Source organism: Oncorhynchus mykiss, chromosome 1 (assembly GCF_013265735.2).
Source record: "Oncorhynchus mykiss isolate Arlee chromosome 1, USDA_OmykA_1.1, whole genome shotgun sequence".
In the NCBI taxonomy this organism is placed as follows: Eukaryota; Metazoa; Chordata; class Actinopteri; order Salmoniformes; family Salmonidae; genus Oncorhynchus; species Oncorhynchus mykiss.
The window spans coordinates 30358850-30369130 of NC_048565.1; the positions used below are offsets into that span (position 1 = coordinate 30358850).

At 41.1% G+C, this 10281-nt stretch overlaps 1 non-coding gene across 1 annotated transcript; it reads left to right on the forward strand.

Annotated features, from left to right (window-relative positions):
* The first annotated feature begins 916 nt into the window (after nt 1-916).
* On the forward strand, nt 917-7753 carry fam174b. Its single transcript, XR_005051438.1, has 3 exons — nt 917-1515; nt 2413-2544; nt 6863-7753. It is a non-coding gene; the product is annotated as a family with sequence similarity 174 member B (transcript).
* Nucleotides 7754-10281: the final 2528 nt, after the last annotated feature.

The window sequence follows — 10281 nt, forward strand, 5'->3', positions numbered from 1 at the left end:
GAAAAGCATTCCTCATGAAGCTGGTTGAGAGTATACCAAGGGTGTGCAAAGCTGTCATCAAGGCAAAGGGTGGCAACTTTGAAGAATTATATTTGGATTTGTGTAACACTTTTTTGGTTACTTCATGATTCCATATATGTTATTTCGTAGTTTTGATGTCTTCATATTATTCTACAATGTAGAAAACAGTCAAAATAAAGAAAAACCATTGAATAAGTTAGTGTCTAAACTTTTGACTGGTACTGCAAAAATCTCTGAAGCTGGAGACTCTTACCTACCTCACTAGTTTTAAGCACCAGCTGTCAGAGCAGCTCACAGATCACTGCACCTGTACATAGCTCATCTGTAAATTTACCTCTCTTATCCTACCTCATTTGCACATGCTGTATATAGATTTTTCTACTGTATTATTGATTGTATGTTTGTTTATTCCATGTGTAACTCTGTGTTGTTGTATGTGTCGAACTGCTTTGCTTTATCTTGGTCAGGTCGCAGTTGCAAATGAGAACTTGTTCTCAACTAGCCTACCTGGATAAATGAAGGTGAAATAAAATTACATATATATATATTATTATTCCAATTTTTCAGGGGATACTGCAGCACCCTAAGCACTCCTACTTCACGTAGCTATGGAAGGGTTAGCTAAAAAGGTTAAGGTTATGGTTAGGTATGGGTTAGCTAACATGCTAAGTAGTTGCAAAGTTGCACAAAAGTAGTAAGTAGTTGAAAAGTTTCAAAAATTGTCAGTGATGAGATTGAAACTCACAACCTTTGTGCTGCTAGACGTTCACATTATACGCCCAACCCAACCCAACAACCCTACTTTCAGTAACCATATGTTTTATGTAACAATACCAAACGTAACATATCATAGAAATTAGTTTCCCGGATTTACGTGTACTATGTTACGTCTAGTCTATGATACCAGGCTGTCCAGACCGGAAGCCTGGCACCTTTTGCTTTGACAGCAGTTAGGAGAAGCAGCGAGCAGCGAAAGAAGCAGTCCGCAACCATTCAGGAGATAGTATTGTTGGGTTATACAGATTGGATATTTACACCATTTTATGGAATCGTTTCAATTTCGTTTGGCGAGCGGTGGCGCAATTTTAAACACCTTTCATGAAATGTCACAGCATGTCTTTGAATATTTTCAATCACATATCTTCCTTGGCTTCGTGAAAGTAATTTAGATAGAAAGAACACAGACGATAATTTTCACAAGACATTTGCTCTTATTCTTTCAAGCAGGATGGTGTCATACAGTTTCATATTCACTTTGGTTATTGCTGTGGCATGGGAAGTTATCGGTGAACCACAAACTCTACCTTCACCCTCAACGCAGCTAAATTCAACATCATCCATTCATGGAGGGGATTTGTCAAATAACGACACAGATAAGACCGAATCAAGAATGTCTTCAATGTTAGAATATCTTCCTACTCTTAAAAATACTGTAATTATTATTTGCGCGCTAACAGCTGTTCTCATCACGTGCTTGGTAATCAAAGTGATCAGGTAGGCTGATTTATGTTTACACCAATAGGCAACCAAAAACTCTATAGGCAACTGTATTATCTTAATTAACATATATTACTATTGTAATATACTATACTATTCTTCTATGAAATCGAATTGAAGCATTCATAAAGATCTTACTTAAAAAACTTAGCATGTGCGTCATTATTGATTTCGATCAGCCAGTATGTAGTAGGAGAGTTGACAAACAGGGGATGCGTCTTGGTGTTCTTTATATTGCAGCAACTATCATATTGTGTCAGTAATTGAATATCTAAATATGTTAAACACCACTACATTAGGCTACATCAGCGATGACATAATCATTCCCTACACCAGGTGGAACATTAGGCCTTAACCACAATGCAGGTTGACGTTTACTGTCATGAATCTTACCCTAGAGGCAGAACGGAGCGATTTCTCTAGATGGGCCAGCTGCAAAGTCAAAATGGGCTATATTGTAAAAATTCCTGAAAACATGCTTTTTGGTGTTAATTTAAGGTTAGGCATTAGGGTTAGTAGTGTGGTTAGGTTTAAAATCAGATTTGATGTCTTTGTGGCTGTACCAGCTAGTGACCACTCTGCAGAGCTGCCTACAGAACAAGATTAATGACGAAAAACGCTAAACTGCAACCACAATACACTACTTTAATCCTGTCCATATGGCAAAGCAGTCATATCAGATTCTTCTTTGTTCCAAGTGGGAAACTACTACACACCTCAGCTGCGTTTACACAGGCAGCCCAATTCTGATCATTTTTTTTCACTAATTGGTCTTTTAACTAATCAGATCAGCAATTTTTCCAATAATTAGGCAAAATATCAGAATTGGGCTGCCTGTGTAAATGCAGCCCTCTTGAAATGTAATTATCACAACACTTCTCTGTTTTTTCATAGATCTGGACGGAGAATCAGGAAAACACGAAAGTATGACATAATCACGACACCAGCAGAGCGAGTAGAAATGGCTCCTTTGAATGAGGAGAATGATGATGAAGAGGACTCCACCCTCTTTGATGTCAAGTACAGGTAGGCCTACTCTCATCAGTTCAAGGCGGTCTGAACTTGAAATGAGGGAGCACCAAAATATTTCCCAAACCCACAAGAGTGGCACAGCCGTTCAGCCTTTTCTTTTTGATTCAGACATCCCTGTTTATGAGGATGCTTTCTATTTTTTACCTTTATTTATAGCTCACTGATTATTCCTGTTTCAGAAGTCTTCAAAATATTTCAGTGCCATTGATTAACTCATTAGATGAATGTTATCGATATGTTTTTGTTGCATCCGTGAATGGGTAACTTTCTCTGTGATATGTTCAGTTCGTAATGCAAAGCGCATGTGCCCTGAGCCCTTCTTCATACTATTTCAGTTTAAAAACATAAGGACAAAATTAGAGCATACGGAAATGCATCATATTGGCTTTTTTTGTTTAATCTCCACTACTTTCATTGCCAGTGCTTAAGCAAAATTAAAAATTTTACAAGGTAACAATAATGTTCTTCCCTTAGATGTTTAATCATGAAAGGTTTTCTGTGTGGAGCTGCCACACACATTTCCCTTGCCATAATTGCAAATTTTGGAAATGTTTGAAAGTAGGATATTTAGATTTGAGACTGTCTGCTTAATAAACACTAAACAACAATAACCATGAAAGTGGGAACTGTTTGAGCTCAACCAAATACATTCAATATCATCCATCTCACATGGTTCGGGAAGTTCTTGGAGTTAACTGAACCTATGGTTTCACAATATTTCACGGTAAAGTAATTAATAGCTATTATCTAAGAAATAACATGCGAAAATGTTAATTACATAGCAATAACATAAATAACATATGTTTCATTGTGATTCCATAAAACAAACACCACCATGTAACATTTGGTACCAGGTAGCCTAGTTCCAATGTTACTGGTGTTAAATTCTTTGAAGTAGCCTTCAAGAATGTATCCATTGCTACTAAAATACCAGGGAAAATGGAAACAGTACGGTAAAATAAAGTACTTCTGGTCTTTGCACAGCTTTACGTCACATATGCTTTCTGTGTGTAGTAAAATTTCAAGTGTTGATATAAGGCTTCTCCCATCCGTCCTTTCAATTGTTCTTTGACACAGTCCCAATTTCCTGTGAGAAAGATATGGCCTCCTGTTTACCTTATATTCTACAGTATTCTTATAAGTCAAACTCAGCTCAGCAAGGCTATTTCCTCCCACACCCAGTGGACAGTCGACTTAGAAATGCAAACGGATCAGTAGTAAATCAATTATTTCAACATTGTTCTTCTGTAAGATGTGGGGTTTCAAATAAAATGTATTTTGTCACATGCGCCGAATACAACAGGTATAAATCTTACCTTAAAATGCTTACTTGCATGCCTTTAACCAACAATGCAGTTCAAGAGAGTTAATAAAATACTTATAAAATAAACTCATGTAAAAATGAAAATAAAAAGTAACACAATAAAATAACAGTAATGAGGCGATATACAGGGGGTACTGGTACCGAGTCAATGTGCGGGGGTACAGGTTAGTCAAGGTTATTTGTACATGTAGGTAGGGGTGAAGTGACTATGCATAGATAATAAGCAGCGAGTAGCAGCAGTGTAAAAACAATGTAGATAGTCCGGGTGGCCATTTGATTAAAAGACTGGTTGGGGGTAGAAGCTGTTAAGGAGCCTTTTGGACCTAGACTTGCTCCGGAGAGAACGGGCTATGACTTGGGTGACTGGAGTCTTTGACAATTTTTTGGGACTTCCTCTGACACTGCCTATTTAGTATGTAGGTCCTGGATGGCATTAAGCTTGCTCAGTGATGTCCTGGGTCATAAGCACTACCCTCTGTAGTGCCTTACGGTCGGATACCAAGCAGTTGCCATACCGGACGGTGATACAACCGGTCAGGATGCTCTTGATGGTGCAGCTGTTGAACTTTTTGAGGATCTGGGAACCCATGCTAAATATATTCTGTCTCCTGATAGCTCATGTTGATTGAATAGGAAGCCAGGTCTGTCCAATTGTACAGTATTCACAACTTGGAATCATTTCACAAGAAACTATACAGTACCAGTCAAAAATGTGGACACACCTACTCATTTAAGGTTTTGTCTTTATTTGTACTATTTTCTACATTGTAGAATAATAGTGAAGACATCAAAACTATGAAATGACACATATGGTATCGTGTAGTAACCAAAAGAGTGTTGAGGTCAGGTGATTGTGGAGGCCAGGTCATCTGATGCAGCACTCCATCACTCTCCTTCTTTGTCAAATAGCCCTTACACAGCCTGGAGGTGTGATGGGTCATTGTCCTGTTGAAAAACAAATCATAGTCACACTAAGCGCAAAGCAGATGGGATGGTGTATCGCTGCAGAATGCTGTGGTAGCCATGCTGGTTAAGTGTGCCTTGAATTCAAAATAAATCACTGACAGTGTCACCAGAAAAGCAACCCCACACCATCACACCTCCTCCTCTATGCTTCACGGTGGGAACCATACATGCAGAGATTTTCTGTTTACCTACTATACGTCTCACAAAGACACTGCGGTTGGAACAAAAATCTCAAATTTGGACTCATTAGACCAAAGGACAGATTTCCACCAGTCTAATGTCCATTGCTCGTGTTTCTTGGCCAAAGCAAGTCTCTTCTTCTTATTGCTGTCCTTTAGTGGTGGTTTCTTTGCAGCAATTCGACCATGAAAGCCTGATGCACGCAGTCTCCTCTGAACAGTTGATGTTGAGATGTCTGTTACTCTGTGAACCATTTTTTGGGGCTGCAATTTCTGAGGCTGGTAACGCTAATGAACTTATCCTCTGCAGCAGATGTAACTCTGTGTAACGGGTGTCGTCTTCTGAAGAAGAGGAATCGGACCAAAGCGCAGCGTGGTAAGTGTTCATGACTATTTAAACTGAACACTGAGACAAAATAACAAAATGGAACAAAACGAAACAGTCTGATGCAGACACAAAACAGAATACAACTACCCACAAAAACCATGTGGGAAAAAGCTACCTAAGTATGTTTCCCAATCAGAGACAACGATAGACAGCTGTCCCTGATTGAGAATCATATCCGGCCAAAACAAAGAAATACTGGACCCTCGTAGCGGGCCCCGGACTGGGCGCCCTCGTTGCGGGCGCCGGACTTGGCGCCCTTTTTGGGAGCTTAGGACTGGACGGCGCCTCTGGAGGCTCCGGACTGGAGGGCGACTCTGGAGGGAGGAGATGCAGAGACAGCCTGGTGCGTGGGGCTGCCACAGGGCCCACCAGGCTGGGGAGACCTACAGGAGGCCTGGTGCGTAGAGGAGGCACCGGATGAACCGGGCTGTGGGGGAGCACTGGAGCTCTGGTGCGCAGCCTTGGCACCACTCCTCCAGGCTGAATGCCCACTTTAGCCCAGCCCCTCCAGAGTGCAGGCACAGGTCGAACCGGGCTATGGGGGAGCACTGGACATCTGGTGCTTACCACTCGCACCTCTCCATTTGGCTCAATGCCCACTTTAGCCCGGCATGGGCGGAGCGCAGGCATAGGACGAACTGACCAGTCCCAGCGCACCGGAGACACAGTGCGCAGAGCCGGCGCAGGATACCCTGGGCCAAAACGGCGCACCGGAGACCAAGTGCGCTGAGCTGCCACAATCCGCCCTGGCTGGATGCCCACTCTCGCATGGCACTTGCGGGGGGCTGGCATATAGCGCTCCGGGCTATGAGTGCGCACTGGAGACACCGTGCGCTTTACCGCATAACACTGTGCCTGACCAGTACCACTCTGCTTCCGGTAAGCACGGGGAGTTGGCTCAGGTCTATCGCCTGACTCCGCCAATCTCCCCGTGTGCCCCCCAAAAACATTTTTTGGGGCTGCCTCTCATGCCTGCTGCGCTGCCTTGCCTCATCTCGCCGCATCTCAGCTTTAGCTGCCTCCAGCTCCTTTTTCGGGCGGCTATATTCCCCAGCCTGTCTCCAGCTACCTAAGTGTGGTTCCCAATCAGAAACAACGATAGACAGCTGTCCCTGATTGAGAACCATACCCGGCCAAAACAAAGAAATAGAAAAACATACAAAAAGGAACATAGAATGCCCACCCAAATCACACCCTGACCAAACCAAAATAGAGACATAAAAAGCTCTCTAAAGTCAGGGTGTGACTCTGGGTCTTCCTTTCCTGTGGCGGTCCTCAGCCAGTTTCATCATAGCGCTTGATGGTTTTTGCGACTGCACTTTCAAAGTTCTTGAAATATTCTACAATGCAGAAAATAGTAAAAATAAAGAAAAACCCTTGAATGAGTAGGTGTGTCCAAACTTTTGACTGGTACTCTATATGTAACCTTATTCTGTATTTTCACTTGTTTTTCAGGTGAATGCCAGCATTAAACAGAGGATGTTGGATTTTGAACCCACCATTTTCTCCAGTGGAAACACAACCCAAGGATATGTTTCGTAAAGCTGTTCCCTGATGTATTCAGTGTTTGGTAACTTCTGTCAAGTCTAGTCAAGTTACCCATCTCACCCAATATTTTCAGAAGAGGTACCTCGGTTGGCTTGTTTTCTAGAATGTATTCTGATTGTGAACATGCTGTATTTACAATCATTTTGTACACATCATACACTTCTAATGCAGAAGACTCATCTTCAGAGGGATACTGCGCCCAGCTAGCTCAGTAAATGCATATCCTCTTTAAGCTAAAACTAAATACATAGAGAACATTTGATGGCTTCTGCGTAAAGGCAATCCTCTGGCTGTCCTCTAATGCTTATGGTATATTATTCACTGTAATATTAGATGCATTCCTCAGATTATTAGTTTCATATGTATGGTTTGCACACTGAAGAATACTTATTTACTAGTCTGGTGCAAATATTATTTTAATTGGCAACTATTTGGCTATTCCAAATATTACACTAACCACTAAAATATGCATACACTGTAAATTGTCTGAGGCTTTCTGTCCTCTGTCTCGTGGTTGGTTTGGGTGCATGTTTTCCTGTGTGTGTTTCAGAGTCTCCCATTTTGCTGCTATCTCTAACTGGGGGTTGGTTAAGGTTTTAAGTGCATGTAAGTATAGTGGAAAACTGTTCATAGAATAGACTTTGCAGGGTATTGAAAATAAATGTATGTTTCTCAAAAGCTGGATTGTAAAAAAAAACGACAACAACATATATATATGTGTGTGTGTGTATGTATGTGTGTGTGCGTATATATATATATATATATATATACAGTGGGGCAAAAAAGTATTTAGTCAGCCACCAATTGTGCAAGTTCTCCCACTTAAAAAGATGAGAGGCCTGTAATTTTCATCATAGGTACACTTCAACTATGACAGACAAAATGAGAAAGAAAAAAATATCCAGAAAATCACATTGTAGGATTTTTAATGAATTTATTTGCAAATTTGGTCACCTACAAACAAGCAAGATTTCTGGCTCTCACAGACCTGTAACAACTTATTTAAGAGGCTCCTCTGTCTTCCACTCGTTATCTGTATTAATGGCACCAGTTTGAACTTGTTATCAGTATAAAATACTCCAAACTCCACTATGGCCAAGACCAAAGAGCTGTCAAAGGACACCAGAAACAAAATTGTAGACCTGCACCAGGCTGGGAAGACTGAATCTGCAATAGGTAAGCAGCTTGGTTTGAAGAAATCAATTGTGGGAGCAATTATTAGGAAATGGAAGACATACAAGACCACTGATAATCTCCCTCGATCTGGGGCTCCACGCAAGATCTCACCCCGTGGGGTCAAAATGATCACAAGAACGGTGAGCAAAAATTCCAGAACCACACGGGGGGACCTAGTGAATGACCTGCAGAGCGCTGGGACCAAAGCAACAAACCCTACCATCAGTAACACACTACACTGCCAGGGACTCAAATCCTGCAGTGCCAGACGTGTCCCCCTGCTTAAGCCAGTACATGTCCAAGCCCGTCTGAAGTTTGCTAAAGAGCATTTGGATGATCCAGAATAAGATTGGGAGAATGTCATATGGTCAGATGAAACCAAAATATAACTTTTTGGTAAACTCAACTCGTCGTGTTTGGAGGACAAAGAATGCTGAGTTGCATCCAAAGAACACCATACCTACTGTGAAGCATGGGGGTGGAAACATCATGCTTTGGGGCTGTTTTTCTGCACAGGGACTAGGACGACTGATCCGTGTAAAGGAAAGAATGAATGGGGCCATGTATCGTGAGATTTTGAGTGAAAACCTCCTTCCATCAGCAAGGGCATTGATGATGAAATGTGGCTGGGTCTTTCAGCATGACAATGATCCCAAACACACTGCCCGGGCAATGAAGGAGTGGCTTTGTAAGAAGCATTTCAAGGTCCTGGAGTGGCCTAGCCAGTCTCCAGATCTCAACCCCATAGAAAATCTTTGGAGGGAGTTGAAAGTCTGTGTTGCCCATCAACAGCCCCAAATCATCACTGCTCTAGAGGAGATCTGCATGGAGGAATGGGCCAAAATACCAGCAACAGTGTGTGAAAACCTTGTGAAGACTTACAGAAAACGTTTGACCTCTGTCATTGCCAACAAAGGGTATATAACAAAGTATTGAGATAAACTTTTGTTATTGACCAAATACTTATTTCCCACCATAATCTGCAAATAAATTCATTAAAAATCCTACAATGTGATTTTCTGGATTTTTTTCTCATTGTGTCTGTCATAGTTGAAGTGTACTTATGATGAAAATTACAGGCCTCTCATCTTTTTAAGTGGGAGAACTTGCACAATTGGTGGCTGACTAAATACTTTTTTGCCCCACTGTATGTTTTTTTTTTACAATTGAGAAACATACATTTATTTTCAATACCCTGCAAAGTCTATATATATATATATATATACACACATATATACACACACATACAGTAGCTCATCTTTTTTTGATCAATATGACCTTGCAAGACATGTTTCAGCCCCCAAGGAATGGATAAAGGGTAATTTTGCATGTACGGCCTCCCGAGTGGCGCAGTGGTTAAGGGCGCTGTACTGCAGCGCCAGCTGTGCCATCAGAGTCCCTGGGTTGGGTTGGATTCCGGGTTGGATGCGCGCTGTGTTAAGAAGCAGTACGGCTGGTTGGGTTGTGTATCGGAGGACGCATGACATTCAGCCTTCGTCTCTCCCGAGCCCGTACGGGAGTTGTAGCAATGAGACAAGATAGTAGCTACTACAACAATTGGATACCACGAAATTGGGGAGAAAAAGGGGTAAAATTCAAAAAAAAGTAAAAATTATTATTTCATTTTTTTTGTTTGCATGTACAGTGCTTTTTAATTGAACCATACCTCAGTAAATGTACACTACCCAAAACCTAAAACCTATTGTTGAACACAAGTTACCCATGAACTCAGGTGACCTTGTCTGGTTAACCAGTTTTGTTATCTGAGAGAACCCTACACTATCAACTACAGTAAATGTAGGGGTTTTCAGGCAACTCAAATGAATTCCATTTGAGCTGCCTGATAAGTCATACACCTGTATGCAAATAATAAACTTTCCTACCTTTTTTCACAAGGGAAATGTGTACTAACCCATAGTGGATAGCTGAAGCATTTTGCATACAATCATTACAAGGTAAATTTCTATTATCAATAAAAAGCACGTTATATTTTCAGAATACAATCTATTGATTCTATTCACTGTTATTATATGGTCAAAAGTAACACAATTCAGGAACTTTCTGTTCATTCTTCCTATGACACATTGACAGACGGCGCATTATGATTTAAAGCTGTTTACTTGTTTTACATCTAGATTGATATATTTCAG